The sequence below is a fragment of the Seriola dumerili genome, unplaced genomic scaffold, assembly GCF_002260705.1.
Source record: "Seriola dumerili isolate Sdu_G_001 unplaced genomic scaffold, Sdu_1.0 BDQW01000291.1, whole genome shotgun sequence".
NCBI lineage: Eukaryota > Metazoa > Chordata > Actinopteri > Carangiformes > Carangidae > Seriola > Seriola dumerili.
In genome coordinates this window covers 2,844,999-2,862,939 of record NW_019174546.1, presented here as the reverse complement: position 1 = coordinate 2,862,939, position 17,941 = coordinate 2,844,999, and positions in this window count along the sequence as shown.

Genomic DNA, 17,941 nt, shown 5'->3' with positions numbered 1-17,941 from the left:
CAGGTTTATAAGCTAAATATGAAAGTATAACCAGAAACCAATTCGCTTAGCTTAGCACAAACACTGGAGACAGGGGAACACAGCTGGCCAAGCTCTGCCAGAAGCTTACAAAATCCATTTAACAGCACCTCTAAAGCTCACTAATTAACACATTATATCTCGTTTGTTGAATTCGTGTGTATATAGGTATGGAAAAACAACAATTTGTGGTTTTACGGGACAGAGCCAGACTAGCCGTTTCCCCCCATTTCCAGTCCCTGAACTAAGCTCAGCTGCTGTAGCTCCATATTTACTGGAAAACACGATATCGATCTTCTGATCCAACTCCTGGCAAGAAAGTGAATAAGCACATTTCTCAAAATGTGAAACTATCATGTCAAAACTTATTGACTGTGCATGTGAAAATTATTTGATTGAAAATGAGACGTTATTAGGCCTTTTCTGCTCTGTTTGCATGTGTCTAGTGTCGGCATGTCAACTGTTCGATCAACGCTTTGATTATGATGACACTGTATAAAGTGGAGTCTATCCTGCTGAAACCTGGGGGAGGCGTGTGTTTTTTTCCTCGGTGTGGTACGACAGCCTCGGACCAGTGCACATTTGAACATGCCGAACTAAACTGTGCCAGCTGTTCAAATAGCATAACCCCGGCCTTGACACAGGTTCCCCATTGAAGCCACGCTCTGCTTGATTGAGTGATCCAGCCTGCAGTGCACTTTATAGTGTACACACCTCGAAATGGCGACATTTGTAAAAAGGCTAATAAAAACATTCCTGCAGCAAGGAATGCTCCAGGTATTTCCTCCCCTACACCTGGTTACGATTCCTTGAGTGCACTCGTCTGTTTTCACAGAACCACGCTCTTTCAGAGAGTGGATATTGATCCTGTACTCCTGAACGGGGTTGTTTTGCTAAATGGATGACATTGAAAGCACGGGTCTCTTAAAAGGCCAAAAGCCTGATGCAATTTCAACCCAACTTGTCAGGAGCTTATTGGTGGTTTGTGTGGGAAATGAGTGAGTGTGACTTGCAACGTGATGGTGAAATGAGTGGAACTACGTAGTGAATGGTAGTTATCATATTTGAAATCTAGTGGGAGGCAGTGACAGGTCATCGGCTGAAGTGTCACGTACAGGGGTCAAAAGGTAGAGATGTGTCTGTATCAGGCTTCAGCTGGGATATGTGACTAAATCTATATGAGAAAAGTTTGTCACTCTCAGGCTCGGGGCCAAAGACGGGCCAGAAGATGTTCCAAAGACTCGTGTTGATCTTTATGATTTTATGATAAGATGCACTCCACTGATTTTACACATGAAGTTCAGTTTACTTGTCACACTTGGTCTATAAAAACTACTGTATAATGTATACATTATATGTATAATGCACGAATAGCACAGGGGAGGAGCTACTGTATACCACAACCAGAGCATCTCTCCCCCCTGTAAGCCCGTTTGCCAGCGTGTGACTGACTGGTTTAGAAGGTAGAGAGGATCTGATAAAAGCCACTATCAGCCTGCATTATGGGAAAGATCCAGCATTTTGGGAGCTTGAATAAAATTCAGAATATCTCTACCAATGTTGCTTCAATTTGGATTGTTCTATTTTTTTTTTTGTGAAATTTGCAAAATTGTAATACTAAATTGCTGGAATACCCATTTAATGCCACACTTTATTTTCCCAAATTTATAATCCTTTTCCAAATATCTACCTTGGCAGCTTCCTCGGTCAGAGTAATTACAGAAACTCAAATCCCCACAGGTGGATTCTGCTCTTCTGTATGTCTCAAGGCCAGGAAGCATCACGAGTTCGCCTGCAAGCCGTCCAGCATCCAGTCAGTCAATAACTCATCAAGCTGTGGCACTCAGGGGGTCAGACGCGTTCCTCTGCACATTACAGATGCTATCTCCAAAGGAGCACAGGGACATTAACCCCGAGTCAAGCTGCTATAAAACACCCCTGTTTCTCAAGCGGGTGAGGGGTGAGAAAGATACTGACAGATTGTATCTAGTGGAGTACATTCAGTATCACTAACTTTTGGCTTGCACAGTGTAATATCTAAACCGCATTACTGTTTGATTGATATTTTTTTTTAAATGGTTGCTGCAATGTGGGATTCAGTTTGAGCTGAGTTGACGGTGAAGTGATTTCTGGGTGCAACAACTAAATCAGTGTCTTTTCTGCTTTGGACAGTTAGAACAGTTAAAGGGAGTGTTCAGGTGCTGAGGGTGTATCTGCAACTGAGTAATTTAGATTTTTGGGTTTGGCTGCAAAAAGGCAGAGAAGATAACAACCTGTGGTTGACAAAAAAACGAGATCCGGTGTGTACCGACCATTTGGCACGCGCAGCATTCAGATTTTGATGTGTCCCTCTTTCACTTTGAGGCTGCTGACAGGAATTGGTGTTTGTAGTGTGGTTTTGTCAGCTAACCAGGTGGGTCCGCGATGCACAGGGCGAATCCACACCAATGCAAAATATTCAGTTCATCATGAGTGAAGTGTGCTACCTCAACGGAGAGAGTGGTTTGCTGAGCCACATGTCGGTTTCCTCTAAAACTTTCAGCAGTTACTTTTGTGGCTATGTACAATCCACTGGTTTAACCTGATTTAAAATCTGTACAAAGTTGTTTACAGTTGGAGGATTTCCATCTATTTTAAATACTGTAGTGTTTTACTACTGTAGCAGAAGTGAAAATACCCACATGATACCCGACATAAAGTCAAAGACAGCTTCGAAAACTCCCCCAAGGAGTGAAGTGAGTCAAATTACTTCTGAAGCCACATACCTAATTGATTTATTTACTACACCTGGCTTCAATAAATGGCACCAAAGCGCAGGTTACTGGTCTATTTAACACTTCAACTAAGGTATAATTAACCTACTGTAATGGCTCAGGGGCCTCACCCGACTGGTTAACTTCAAACTCCCCCTTTCCCCCGCTGCTCTTTAATAACCTGTATCTCTTGAATCATCTGTGCCTGTTCACTCACTTCCTGAATGGGGCCCACCATTGATCAGACGGTAATTTATGGGCTTTTTGTGGGGTGAAAATAGACGGGGGCTGGTTCTTATCATAGCTGAAATGCTGAGGAGTGAAGACTAAACTAAAAGCATAGTTGAAATATAAGAAGATGACACCATCTCACAAAAGAAAAAGAATGATGATAATTACAGAACTCTATATGTAATCAACTGGTGTGTCTAGTTCAGGTTTCAATGCATATTTTCGTAATATGTTAAGGCAGGGTCATGTGTGATTGTGAATGGCCGAGGTTATTACTACAGTGAGGGACTGTTGACGTAACTGCACCGTGGTGAGTCTCTTATTCATCAACCAGCTGTTCCCAAAATATGTGATCATCTTGTGCTGTCATAGTGAATAGTAAGTGCAACACGTTGTGAATACACATACACACACACACACACACACACCCAGTGCTTAGCAACGGCATGTGCTGTGACTGTGCGGGGAAAGCCGATACAGAGCAACTGTCACTCCTCAACATCTGACCCTTTGACCACGTCTCTGAGGCTTCTTGAGAGGTCAAAAGTTAAAGCAGCTGACTCTCTGAGTCCATGACCTCTGGAGAGCTTGAGGTCTCAACCCTCTCAACCTTGACTGACCGCTTAAAACTCACCTGAGTTCTCCTTAAGCACTTAACAGGCCCGGCTTGTTTGCAGCTCAGCTCAACTGTCAGAACCTGTTCTCACACAGGCTCGTCACGAGACCTGTTGCCTGTGTTGTCCTTTGACACTAACGGCTCAGGTAATGACTCTTTGGCTCGAGTCATGCCCTTCTTGTTTTTTGTTCCAATCTGAGCCCTCACGATTGTCAGCGTGTCCGGGCACTTCTCTGCAGCAGGACAGGTCATGTACTTCAACCCGCGGCGCAGGCTGAGAGGATAAACGTACTTGATCCATAAATGCATGTGCTCTCATTTGGAAGGAAAACCCTGCAGCTCTGGGTGACACTCTCAAATGCAGCTGCTCTGTTTAACCCGAGGCACAGACACGGTGCAGGAGAATAAGCTTCTGCTAATCTACCTGCCTGGCATCTTATGCAATTCAGACATTCTTTTGTTAAAGGGATAGAGATGTTCTTTGACAAGGGCTCACATGCATGTGAGTACAACTTTCTAATGACAAGAGACTGATTCTTTGAGGAACTGCATTCCAACACAAATGTGACTACTTGAATAATGTGCTTGTTTGAACTGTCATCTGTCTCTTATGCAAATAAAACAAATAAAAAACTCAATTTGAGAAGGTGGTGAAACAGTTTTCTCAGTTCTGCTTTACCCTTTTAAAGAAGTCAGATAGTAGGTTGCCAGTGTATTTTAAGAGTAAGTATTACAGAGGTGTACTCTGGTTTAATGCAGCTGGTAACCACTTCCTGTTTTTCGAACAGTGAATCTTCTCACAGTTTGGCCATAGTTTCCTGAAGTGTGTGTTTCGTGTGTGTGAGCGTGAGCATTTGTGTGTTGTGGGTTAACGCAAACTGAGGTAGCTTGCATGTTTGCAATGAACAATCACAGTTCCTCTCTGCTCAATGTAGTGCCCCTTTTGGGGTTGGTATCTATATAAAGATTCAGCAAGAATGCAATAATCAATAACATTTGGGTTTGTGTGTGTGTGCGTGTGTGTGTGTGCGTGTATGTGTGTGTGTATGAGTGTGTGTGTGTGTGTATGTGTGTGTGTGTGTATGTGTGTGTGTGTGTGTGTGTGTGTGTGTGTGTGTGTGTGTGTGTGTGTGTGTGTGTGTGTGTGTGTATGTGTGTGTGTGTGTGTGTGTGTGTGTGTGTGTGCCAGTGCAGCTTCATGTGTGAATGTTGTGGCTTTGTTTATGGAGCGATGGTGTAATGGTATAAAACAACAACGCTTTATTTCTGAGCAACATGTGTTGAGGTTTCTGTAATCTTCCTGCTCAGCTTAAACACCAGATCAAGACTGAGATCTGCGTTCACATTGTCTCTTGATCTGTGCGTCTTTCTTTTGTGCTTTGTCTACGATCAGCTCGGCAGCATGGACGCCCGCGACAGAGACACCACATTCTTGCCTGCGCTGAGGCTCATGTCGAATGTTGTCTTTCAAATCAGGGATTAACAGGAACACATGTACACCAGTTGTGTATATAATGTGTGAGTCTTGAGTGAGCCAAAGGAACTGCTGGGCCCTCATTCGTTTTTGCACACTCTGAGGTCGACTCTGCTAAGATTTATACTCATCTGGCACTTTTGGCCCTCGCCCCATTGCGTTGCACAAGCCTGACTGATACGCTGTTGGACAGGAAACACAGAGAGAGGACTCACAGCTTGTTCTGTTCTCTGCATTTGATACCTGCGACGAGGGATTCCCAATAGATCATATTTCTAATCCTGTAGAGAGACACAGAAAGTATTATGTTTCAATTTATCAACTAGTTATTGCTGATCAATTGGTTGAAAAAGAAAAAAGAAAAAGACTTTAAAACGAGAAATGAGAAACAGATAATCTAGCAGCTGCATCGCATAGATAGTCACATGTTAGAGAAGTTAGAGAAGTGGGCCTGACTTGTGGGGGAAGAGGTTCCCCACTGGTTTTACACACGGAGATAAACAGCACATTTTGCTGAAAATAGATCCCCTTCATCTCTACTTGAGCTAGAATTTGTGCGACCACATTGAAGGTTTTCCACCCAACCCTGCTGTTACCTGTTAACTGAAGAACTGAGGAGAAACGTGAGACATTCAGAGGCCAGAAGCTCATCCATGGAGCCTGTAACCCAAAGCAGCCCCCCACAAGCAAGGGGTCCTTCACCAAAAACCGGCTAAGATGTCCTTCTTTATCCTGAAATATCCTCATCAGAGGACAAAATGGGGTTATAATGGAAATGTATGGCAGGGTGTGTCGTGTTATGAGAATCCCACAAATTATGGGCTGGTGGGGAATTGTTCTAATCCAGCAAACCAATGCTGCGGAAACAGAGCTGCCATTTTGGAGAAAAGGAAGGAGCCAGTTATTTCCTGAATCCAGGCTGAGATCTGATGGATCACGGGGAAGCTGTGTGGGCCGTGGTGGTGTTTTTTGGGGGGGTTGGGGACCCCACGGTATTGAGGGTTTGGAGGTTTTGCATCTGCAAGTGTATGAAAATACCTGTCAGTGAGATTATAAGACCGATTCAAACAGTGTGGAGGTTATAATTAGGGTCAGCTCTTGTCCAAATATGGCTTAGATTCATTTCTTCTTGTGAATTTCGCTCCCTCAGCAGGAAAATGTGAGGAACAGCGATCAAAAGATAGAATCTGATCTCAGCTATTTGCCCCGTCCTTGGTGTCATTCTTTAGTAATAATTCACTGTACTTGCTAAGCTGAAGCTTTCATCAGACGTTCAGACGCAGCTATGTCCTGGATCACGTTGTGTTTCTGTGGTGTACTGCTTTTCTTGGAATGTGCTCCGGCTCTTTGATTGTTCTGTTTCCTGTGATTTCAGAGGCCCTTTGTTTCTGTATTGTAAGTCACTAATCAGGGAACTCCGTCATAGCTCCCTGTCGCTTGGCCGCTCTCTCCTAATGTCACCCTCTGTGTAATGATATTTTTGGCTCTGCTCTCATGCCTCTTGCAGTCCACTGAAGCAGCAAAGAAAAAAAAATCTCAAAGTTGGCACGAACAGTCACCTTTAGGAATGTGCAGAGTAAAAAAAAAAAAAAAAAAAAGAGATTGTGGCATCAGTGGCAGCTGAGGGGGTAACTGCTCCGTCATGAGGCAGAGCTCCAAATGTGAAAAAAGTAACAGTAAATCCTTCTCAACGGGGCCTTCCTCTCACCTTCATACGCCTGTTAGCTGCTGTATGATTTATGATTTGATATATTACAGGCTACTGGATACATGGATCATTTTTCTCTGTTCATAAAATGTGCGAGGAGGAATACATATGCCAAGACGGCAGAATCATAATGAGGTCAAATTTTTTTTTGCACTCTGGGTTTCCCCCCCCATCTTCTTTTGCTTAGACTGTGGTTTCACGATGTGTTATGGGATCCATGAAACAACAATGAAACCAGATGTGCTTAGTAATGTGTCTATGTACAGTCTTCACAATTTTGCAGAAGTTGAGCCGAAAGCACACCATGTAGTCAGTGTGAGAACTCTGTGCCATCTGAGCTTTTTGGAAGGGCTTTTCTTCCCTTTTATACCTCCTCTTAAAATAAGCCCCCTCCCATTGGCTGAGAGCAGCCTGGTCATTGAATCACATCAGGCCAATTAGAGAGTAACACTTCCTGTGCCGTGAAAGATGTTTCCTGTTGATAGTAAACGTGCGGCCTGCTGAGGGGGGGGGGGGGGGGGGGGGGGGTCTTGTTGAAACACTGCCAGTGTTTCCCTGACCTTTGTGCCCTTCGTGGCGGAAAAACTGATTCTGTCGTCGTTGGGGTGAGGTGTGTGTTTTGACTGTGTATGTGTGGTGTACAGCAGTGGTCACACTAAGTGCATCTACTTTAGTTATTAACATTTGATTCTTCAATATATTTCAGAGGAAAAACATTACTTTTTATTCCACTACATTGATTTGAGAGCTGTAGTTCTTACTTATCAAGTGAAGATTTTACATTAAAAAACACACTATAAGTTTATAAAATACATCACATTATAAAAGTTCAAACCAATAGTTGCAAACCTAAAAAACCAAAAAAAAAAAAAACCTGCATCTCTTTGGGGCTCTTTGTCATGTTTCATATGTCTGTAAGTTGTTATCAGTTTCACCAGAAAGGATTTCCCCTCTAAACTTTCATTTAAACAAATAACTGTGTAACTAACTGTTCTGCATAACAAGTACTGTTGATACTTCAAGTACATTTTACTGCCAATACATCTGTTCTTAAGCAGGATTATGAAAGCAGCACTTTTACTTTGAAATACTTTTATTACAATTTCTTTATTGATACTTTTAATCAAGATCCGAATACTTCTTCCACCACTTGAGATACAGCGCCACACAAGACTGGCAGGACGAGTTACTCGAGTCGCAGCACACACATACGTGCGCACACGCACACACACACACACACACACACACACATACACACGCAACATGGATGTATTGTGATTCTGACTCATTTCTGCCGTGTCATGTCTTCCTCGTGTCGCAGGCGGGGGCCGACAGCAGATCCTGCTGTTTCACATGCCTGTGCCAACCCTGAGATGAAGTGGTTTGCTCCCTGTGGGAATGACAGCTTCACTCTGATCAACTCAGGCAGATCCTGTTCCAAGGTTGTATTTAGAGCAGCCGACAGATCTGATGTTTAACTCTTTGAGGCACAGATGCTGTATTTTCACAGCCATATAAACAAACAGAAACCCCATGGGAATCTTGTTTTTTTTTTTTTTTCCTTTTGGACGTCTGTGAGAAAATCGGATGTACAAAGCGTTAGAAATCCTCGGAGCCTGCATCCTCATGTTATCTCTCAAAACTTCTAGGGAAAATGTTCTGTCTGCTGACCTCTTACAGGGTTGCAGTGACTAGTCTCGGCCCTCACGCCCACCTGTTTCTGTGGCCTGCATAGACTCATGCTTGTTTACCTCTAATGTGACTCTGCTGCAGAGTTAAAACCGAGGGGCCCGATGGTTGTGGCCACAGGTTGGAGGAATGTCTACCGTCTGGACGGGAAAATGTAATCAGCTGAGATCAGCGAATTAGAGGCCGGTTTCTCTTTCTCTCTTCGCGCTCTCACTTTCCCTCCATATGCCTCTCACGCATGCAGGCGCTCTCACTTTTTCTCACTCTCCTTCTCTGACTTGTACACGCGCACACACACTCACACACACACTCACACATGCTCTTTCAGATGAAGAAAAATGACACCTTTTCTTTCAGCTATTTCCTCTGTTTTTACATACTTGGGCCTGGGGTACAAGAGGCAACCTTGTGTTTTCATGTGACAAAACACACAGAGGTCTGTGTGGATTCGGGAGAAGTGAATAGCCTAATTCATCATTCGGGGTTAGGCCTGTCTAAGCCTCATCTGGGAATATCTCTATCTACACTTAAAAAGTGGGACTGTTGGCGCTGTCTCTTGAGCTTAAAGGAACTACAACTCAGTCTTGTCCTCCGTTTGACTGATGACTTCTCCTGAGAATCAAAATTCCAGAGTGAAAATGTGGTTTTACCTAAAAGCTGTAAGCCTGCATTTCTCCTCCAAAACTGTCCCATTCAACAGAGGAAATAACATTTTGCCTAATTCTTTAGTTTTGTTTGGGCTACTTTCACAAAAAAAACCAAAACATAAATGATGAAGGACATATACAGATCTTTAATTTAACCACGAGTAGAAATATTACAGTGTAAAAACTGACTGAATGTTATGGTAAATAAAATTTACAGTAGAAGTAAAAAGGATTAATGTTGAGGCGCTTTCACTGTCTCTCTCCATAATAGATTTCACTGTTGCTGGTGTTGCTGGTCATAAACAAAGGATTCACAGGAAAGGAGGCACGCATGTAGCTTACGTGAGGTGTTAGACAAAAGCTGACGCTTGCATTCATTTAAAGTTATGTGGGAGACAACATTTCTTAATCATGAGTTCAGTATTATTGTGATTGACCTCATGGTTGAATGCCTTCTTTCTGACAGAGTAGTAGTACAGAGTGTGTTTGCTGCCCCAAGTGGTGGATGGCAACTGTGTCCTTTCGATAGACTATCTGGGACCTGGAGCTGTGTTTGAAATCACCCCCTTCCTGCTGTACAGTATACTTCACTGTCTGCTGTTTTATTTGCTAAAAATCCTACAGTGCAATGCTTCACATTTTAGAGACGCAAAAGTTGCAGTTGTGTGAAACATCAGCTGTCAGTGATGAGGCAAAATGACTGAATGATTCATATGTATCCGAAATCTCAATTTACTGCTCACTATTGAGTGTTGCATCGGGAGTAGTGACTGAGTGAAATAGGGAATGTTTTTGGACAGAGCCTTTGTGTATTATTAAAACACACTTGCTGTTGCCAAATAAAAGTAAGCAGAAGTAACACAGTGTAAAAACTATGTAAAAATATGCCTGCCCCATCTGACAAAAGAGTAAATATTGTCAGCAAAGTGTAATCTATTATCAAAAGTTACAAATTAATTACGCAGAATGACGCCTTTAGTGTGTTTTGTTAATATTAGCGAGTGTATTCAACATTCTTGTGATGTTACTGATGTTACTGTTTAGTTGTTTAATCCATAATAATGCATGAAAGATATCATAAACTGATGATATGTTTTGTAAGTAAAATAACTATGGCAGTCACAGCATGAGAGAAAGAGGCTCATGTAAACAACAAGTACCTCTGAATCATAGAAGTGGACCTTGAGTAAATGTATTCAGTTATTTTTGAACACTGACAAACATGCCGGCCTGTCAGTCGACTCTTATGTCACACTGTATATATTAACTCTCAACAGAGGCATTACTTCTGATAATTAAGCCTCCTCAGTGGATGTTAAGGCTAACAGGTCAACCACAGGCACGCTCACCCTGCGCTGTAAGTCCGCTGCTGCCCGTCACGTACACTCACTCTCACACATTCTCACTCGCTCTCACACACATGTTGATAACCACACTTGTAATGTGAACCTTACTGCTGAGGAGAGCAGGCCTATAATTACAGAGCAATGGTGGGAAAGCCATAATCACAAAGACCCAAATATAAATCTGAATCAACAGATGATTCCAGATTGTTTCGTTCCCTCTGTTTACACAGGGATGTTTTGATTTACATTTGGAACTGGAAAAACCTATTGTCACTCGCACCAATGTTAACGTTTCTCTGATTGAGCCTTTAAGAAGCCTGTAAGTGGTGATATGCAATTGTGCATTTGTGTTTTTGCTTTCACTCAGAAGCCACATCAAAGGTGTTTTTCTGTCTCTTGCCAGTTGATAGCAAAGGCAGTTTGACTCTGATCATAACCTCTGGAAGAAGAAAAAGCATATTGATGTTAATCAGTGGTCAATTGTGAGATACACGCCTGCGTTCGCCGGCTTAAACAGATGCCACAGTGTGTTTCTGTTGCACACACAAACGATGCATTTCCACTATTTCAGCCCAGCTGGCGGAAACCGTTAAATGAGCAGAAACTATGACACCTCAGTGGTATGAAAATTAGATGTAATGCACATTTTCTTTCCATATAAGTGTATGTTATTTTAACTGAGGTTTGGTCACCTATTTATAGGCGTGTTGATCATGCATGAGCTGCTTTGACCTGTGTAATGAATGGCTGGCAAGCAATTCTCTTCATTTGGAACATTTTGCTTTTTAATGACACATTGTGAAATAAAACTCTTAATTAGTTTTTTGAATGTAACTGCTTCAGGCCTAGTTTAGTCGCTGTGTGAAATCAACATTCAACAAACTGACAGAAAAAAAACCATAACAGGCCTATGTGAACGTGACTTTAAAAACGTGGAATTGTGTTGTGATTTGTCTGCATATTTACAGTACAGATCTAAAGCTATGACATATTCCTTTAAGGGGTCAGTCAAAGTTCATAAGCATCATCTAAAACATCTAAAACGTGCAGATCATTATCTATCTATCTATCTATCTATCTATCTATCTATCTATCTATCTATCTATCTATCTATCTATCTAGAACAACTCTTTGTCTGTATTTGACATCAAAACTCAGCCGTTTGTCACTGTAGCTTTAAAAGACTGCTGTTTAAAACACTGTCGTTGCTCAATGGCAATTGCCTAAGACACCCCATTCCTGGGAAATGAATGTGTGCCCTTGTTCCAATTTTAGTTTTTGCCCGCCACCATGGGCTGCTATTTGGTCTGCCATTTCTCAGGGTTGTGGGCTTCTTTAATGAGCACTTTGATCCCACTCAGGTCTGGCGCTGGTGTTTACGCGACCCTGAAGAAAAAACAAAAAGGAAAAAAAGAAAAAGAAAAAGAAAAGAAGAAATGTATCCTATTCTTTGCTAGAGACCTCTGAGCTGTGGTGTCCAGTGTAACAGCCACTTCAGGACCCTGGGGACCCTCATCTTCATCCTCAGACCTCCAAGTGACCACAGAGAGGTCATGGCTGAATGCCCTTTCAAGTCACGCCAGGATGGATTTTCTGTGGGAAGTACAAAAGCAGACAACAAATGTACAATAGAGGAGGGTCAACAGGGACAAAAAATAAAACTAATATTGAAACATTTCCAGTCAACCTGTCAGATTCCTTTGGATTATGAGTTCTCGTAACAGATGTGACTGTCAGCTGTTTTTTTTTTTTTTTTTTACCTTCATTTGTGGCATAACATGTGTTCTTGATTAGGATTTCCCTTTATCAGTCTCATAAATTTCATAACTTAACTACAACAGCTTCTTGGCACTACACACCAGATATTTTATTTGCAGCATATTTTTGACATGGAGCAGCTGTGTAGTGAGCCCAAAGGCTCACATACTTTTTTTCAGGTTGCGGCATTTGCAAGCTTTTACTGTGACCTGCTTAAAATCCACAATTCGACAAGTCCTTTTCCTCCTTGAAACTTTACACTACATAATATCCTCAGCTTAACGTGTCATTTATCCAGTAAAGAGTCTCAAAATGTTATTTTCTCAAAGTGGAAAAAGCTGCAGTGAGGCTCTGAAGGGTGGAACTCATTAAAGGGATCAATATGGAGTTCATAAATATATAATTGAATTGAAACATTTGCTCTCAAATGACATTTTATATTAATTTAGCTTGATTTGATAAAGACATGAAAGGTTTGACAGACAGCTTTGATATCATTAAGGCTCAAAGCATTTCATTGACCTGCTGGTGGATCAGTTGTTATAAACTCATGCTGTGCAGCCAAACATTGTTCAAACTCACAAAATTGTATTTTAAATAGTAAAGATATTAAAGTTTTTTAAGGTTACACTTTCTAGTGAAGTTTCTGGTGCTTTTAGAGGTGATGGTAAGCATATCGTTGAGCTTTGGATGTGGCACAGCTAGCTGTTTTGCCTTGTTTCCACACTTAATGCTAAGCTAAGCTAATTAACTCCAAGCTCTGTCTCTGTACTTAACACATAGGCATTAAAGTAGGATCAATCCTCTCTCTTCTCTCAAAGTCCTGACAAGAAACCGAATAAGCATGTTTCCAAAAATGTCAAAGCAGCTTAAAGGAGCTAGATGTAAGTTTTGCTACATAGCCAATGTTAGCATTAACAGCTGTTTACTAATCACACGAGAAAAAATGTCACGAGTTCAGACTAATCTTCGTTGCTTTACTCACTAAGAGCTGCTTCCAGTGGTGGAAAGCAACCCTTTTATTTTGCTTCCATTTCCATCATTTCTTTTCCTCTACTGAAGTTAGCATGCTAACCAGCTAGCCCTGGCCTGGTCGGTGCATTGCGTCTCTTTCTGATACCAAGTCACTGTAGTGTCCAGTTTGCCCTGAAGAAGTTGTGCTGTTCAGAGGGCGCATTACAACCCCTTGTACTGTAGATGCAACAATGGCTGAAGCTCTTGGAAAGACTGGTAAATAAACAATTGTAAATGCTAACTTTGGCTATGTAGCAATAGCAAAACTTATGAATAGCTCCTTTACAAGAGAAAATCAGTCTGCACTGACATGAGCATTCCCATCAGGTCAGTTTAAGATTGTGTTTGCTCTGAGGTTTTTAATCATAGAAAATGTGAATCTTTCTTCTTAACTTCTCTCTCATTACTTGCTGCTCCCGCCTGGACATTAAAAACAGACAACTACTCAACAAGTTGCCACGCAAAAAGATTAGAGACATGGATTATACTGTATACACCAGACTTATAAATCAAAAATCTGAACTTGGGATGACTCTCGCAGGTTGCAGTTTAATCATGATTCACATATTGCCCAGGGCGCGTTACACAGAGCGAACACACGAACACAGTTGTGATTTATGTTTAAATCAAATCCTAAATTCGAAAGCAATGCACAGGCCAAATGCTCAGTTAGTTTCACATGAAGTAGGTTCAGGGAGCCAGAAGCTGCTCTTGTACATGAAAAACCTGATCACACAAAAAAGAGCAAGAAGAAAAGTTAAATTAAAAGCCATTATTTAGTCGAGCATACTTTGGTTTGAATCACTTCTCACAGTGAGGAAAATACAACAGTTCTTCTCTTTTAGTGTAAATGCAGATATTTTTCCATCCTTTTTTTTTTTTTTTTTTTTTACAGTTTTATAAAATATTTTCTTCACATTTGTGAAACAAGTTGAGAATTTACATTAAGCCAAACAAAGTCACGGATGTAGTCTTTAAAAACTTAGACAACTGGTCAGGTGTCAGGTGCTTTTTATTTCCCTGAGGGCATCAGCAGGAATTGCCACATTCCACCAAAGGAACAACAACCTGTATACATAAATAGTACAATTAAGACTGAGAGTACTGATTGTTCAACAGTCATTCATCGTTTGGCACGAAAGCCTGCCCTGTATCACGTGCTGGGAGCACACCGAACCAACAAAGCATCCAACACAGCCTGACAGAAACCTTAGAAATATGTGAACTGGTATGGACCACAAATCTGTATATTTTTGCTCACTGAAAACAATGAATAAATGTACAATATAGTACATAGTGCATCAGTTTATTTCAACTTAGAGAAGATGTCGGCTGGTTAATTCACTGTGAAATATTAATCTCTAAATCCTGTTTGAAAAGGAAGACAGGATATGCAAAATCTGCATAACTGCCAGGGTGACAGGTGGGTGTGTGTGTGTGTATGTGTATGTGTTTGCTTTTGCAAACTTGACTTGAAACTGTGAGTCAAAAATAAAATGTATATGTATTTACATTAGCAAGGTATGTAATGTTTGTATTTCTAGAGCTTTGTTAAATGTATGCATGAATAATTTTCCCATCCCTGCCTGAGCACCAAAGACTTGGACAATGTGATGGGAACTGTTTAGAGCCAAAGACAAGACAACTTGCATGTTGACTCAGTGAGTCACTGCATGGTTGTGACTGTTTGCACTGGGCTATTAATCACAAGAGTATATGGCCATGTGAGCGGGTGGAGGAGCAGGATCCTGCTGCAGGTAGACTGAGATGGACTAATCCACACACAGAGATATAAGACAGGAGAAAGAAAAAGGGGCAAATGAAACCAAAACTTGAGCGTTCACATGCACGTTCACGTGCAGATGATGGATTGGTGCAAGAAAGATCAGAGAAATTAACAAGGTGTAAATGGCTGTCAGGCTGGATACATCCCTTTGCCTGGACTTGCCTGTTGTGTGCCCATCCACGTGTTCTGGATACCCATGTGTCAGTGGTTATGAGTCATGCCAGACAACGTTGTTTGCCCAGGCTTCCATGACTCATCACATGCTTGCTGGATGGGACCTGGACTGTCGATCTTTTCTCATGCCTTAAGTACAATATCTGTTTGACTTGAGCTTTCGTGAGGTATTCGTATTTGCGTTTTTTACATGCTAAGGTAGACACATCAAGCTCAAAGACAGATGACCTCTCCCTGTCTTTTTCTTCTTTTCAAATATGTATCTTACATGTCACTGTCAAGCCTGCTTTGGATCTTTACGGAGGAATCTGCTGTGTTGTCAAAGCACATGCGAGAATGACGCCCTTTTTTTTTAACCTGTAAAGAATGCAAGAATAGGGTATTTTCAACTTAATGTAACACACTTCCACAAACACGCACACACAGTTCTTGGCTTTGGAAAAGTGCGTGGGCGACTGTCAAAGCCATGTATTGGTGCCTGACCAAGGGTTACAGCCTGATGGAGACAGTGTTAACTCAGTGCTGATACAGAGACATTATAGGTGTCTTATCTCTGCCCCTGGATCCTAAAGTCAGCTATACACCACTTCAGCAATAGAGTTTTAAAGCAACAGGAAAAAAAAAATGGCCATAAACATAAAATGACTGATAGCTGCACTCGGTTGAAGGATGCCCTCTAATTAGTGTGTTTTATGAGCCCAGGATCCACAGTGAAAACATGTTCGTGCTGTGCCGGAGAGCAAACACTGCCTGGGAGGTCAAAGTGGCTGCAGGGAGCTCTGGATTATCCTCAGACCAAGTTCAGGGCAATTCATAGTATGTCTTATGGTAGACCTTTGGCGCCCATATCTTTTTTGCTAATTACAGTGTGAGTAATGGGACAATTTCAATGTGTAACAGAGGAATGATAAGCTGTCAGACATTCCTCCATTATCAGTGCTGTTTAGAGGCTGGTATGTTCTATAGATGTAGAGCTGTCACTTAAAAAAAGAAAAAAATCATCAAGCTCGAATGACTTTGAATGAAGATGTAATTTGTTGAAATCAATTATTATTAATTAACGAAATTATTCTGTGAGCATTTTATGCTGCACGTGGCGTGACATGGCACTGTGAAATGGGTAAGGGTTGGTTACCCAGCTGAGAAGTTGTAGGTGTGCTGCCTGTCGCCCGCAGCTCTTCACCTAACATGTTCACTTGTTTCATTACTTCCTGCAGTATTTCAAACTGATCCGCTGTCAAAGAACACTGATAATGACCACAATGCATTTCCTGTGACTACTTCATAATAAAAGTCAGCTCGTGTTTAAATGCTTTTAATGTGAAGCTGGAGCAAGTGGAAATGTTCGGTTTGCATTAGCATCAACTTAATACAGCATTTTTTCCAGGAATGTTGCCATATACACCCAGTTAATAATACTGCAAATATACAGTATAAATACTGCAACACTTCCATCAGTGGGCCCCAGGCTCAATCACCTTGATAGACGGTGGCATAACAGACGTTTATTTAAATGAAAATCTCAGATATTGTCTTTTTAATGCATAGTCATTCAATGATCTGCGGTAACACACACAGTACACGTCTGTCCTGATTGGTAAAACTGTATCCTGCGCTGCCCCAAAAGTTCCCCTCTTCTGAAGTTGATTTAGCTGTTAAAGCTGTTTCAGCACTTGGAAGCATCTAAACAACAAATGTATGTTCTAAAAATCATCGACAATCCCAATGAAAACATAGCACAACAACAGCACAGCTGAGAAAAACCACAAAACAAGAGGACTGGCATGCCACCATTGATAAACAGGTAAGGTAACATTCAATCAGTTGTCTGTGGTGTTTGTTAGGAATGAATGCAGGATTAATGTAGGCTGTCATTCATCTAAATCTTTCTTTGGATGCTCAGCCATTAATTAAAGCTCCTCCTGTCCATGTGTCAAAGGTTTTCTTGGAGTCCACTACACTGAAAATAGCTCCTAATGAGAAGAAAATTTCTTGAGACAAAAGTGTCTTCCAAATGAATGTAGTTTAGATGCGACATTGATTAGTGAATAGTTATGGTCGTGGGTGCAGAGAGGGAAGATATTACTACTTCAAATACAAATCCTCCATTTGAGGAAGTGATACCTGCTTAGTGACATGAAATAAGAGCAAATTATTGTACGTGTATAGAGTGATTTAAACTCTTGAATAATGACATGACTTTTACAGACGGTTTTGCTCATATTGTGGCAATTTTAAACAAAGAACTTGTGGAATTTTTTTTTCCAAAACATAATTTAAAAAAAACGCCACTGAATCCTCTGACATCTCAGGAATGAATCCTTGGAGACCCCCCAACATATCCTGTTTCACCTGCTCCCGAATGGGTGAACCAATGAGCTCTTATCCCCCACATCACAGGCCAACCTCTCAGCAAAGAAAAGCTCTTTAAATGATTGAAATATTTCAGATGCTCCTCCAGACAAAAGAAGTAAAAACAAGGGAGTTGAGTGAGAAGCAGGAGAGCTCCCGCTGACCCCCTGGTAAACCAGAAAGTGGGGAGGGTTAATCCTGGTTTACACTGACCTCACTCAGCAGCTCCTCAACACTGCAGTGATCAACATGAGTAAAAGGAAGATTCTCCTCTCACCTGCAGACAACTCTGCGCCCCGGGCCTGACCCCAGAGGTGACAACAGACTTGACATGACGACTGTCAAGTCTGTGGGAGAGGGGGAGAGAGAGAGAGA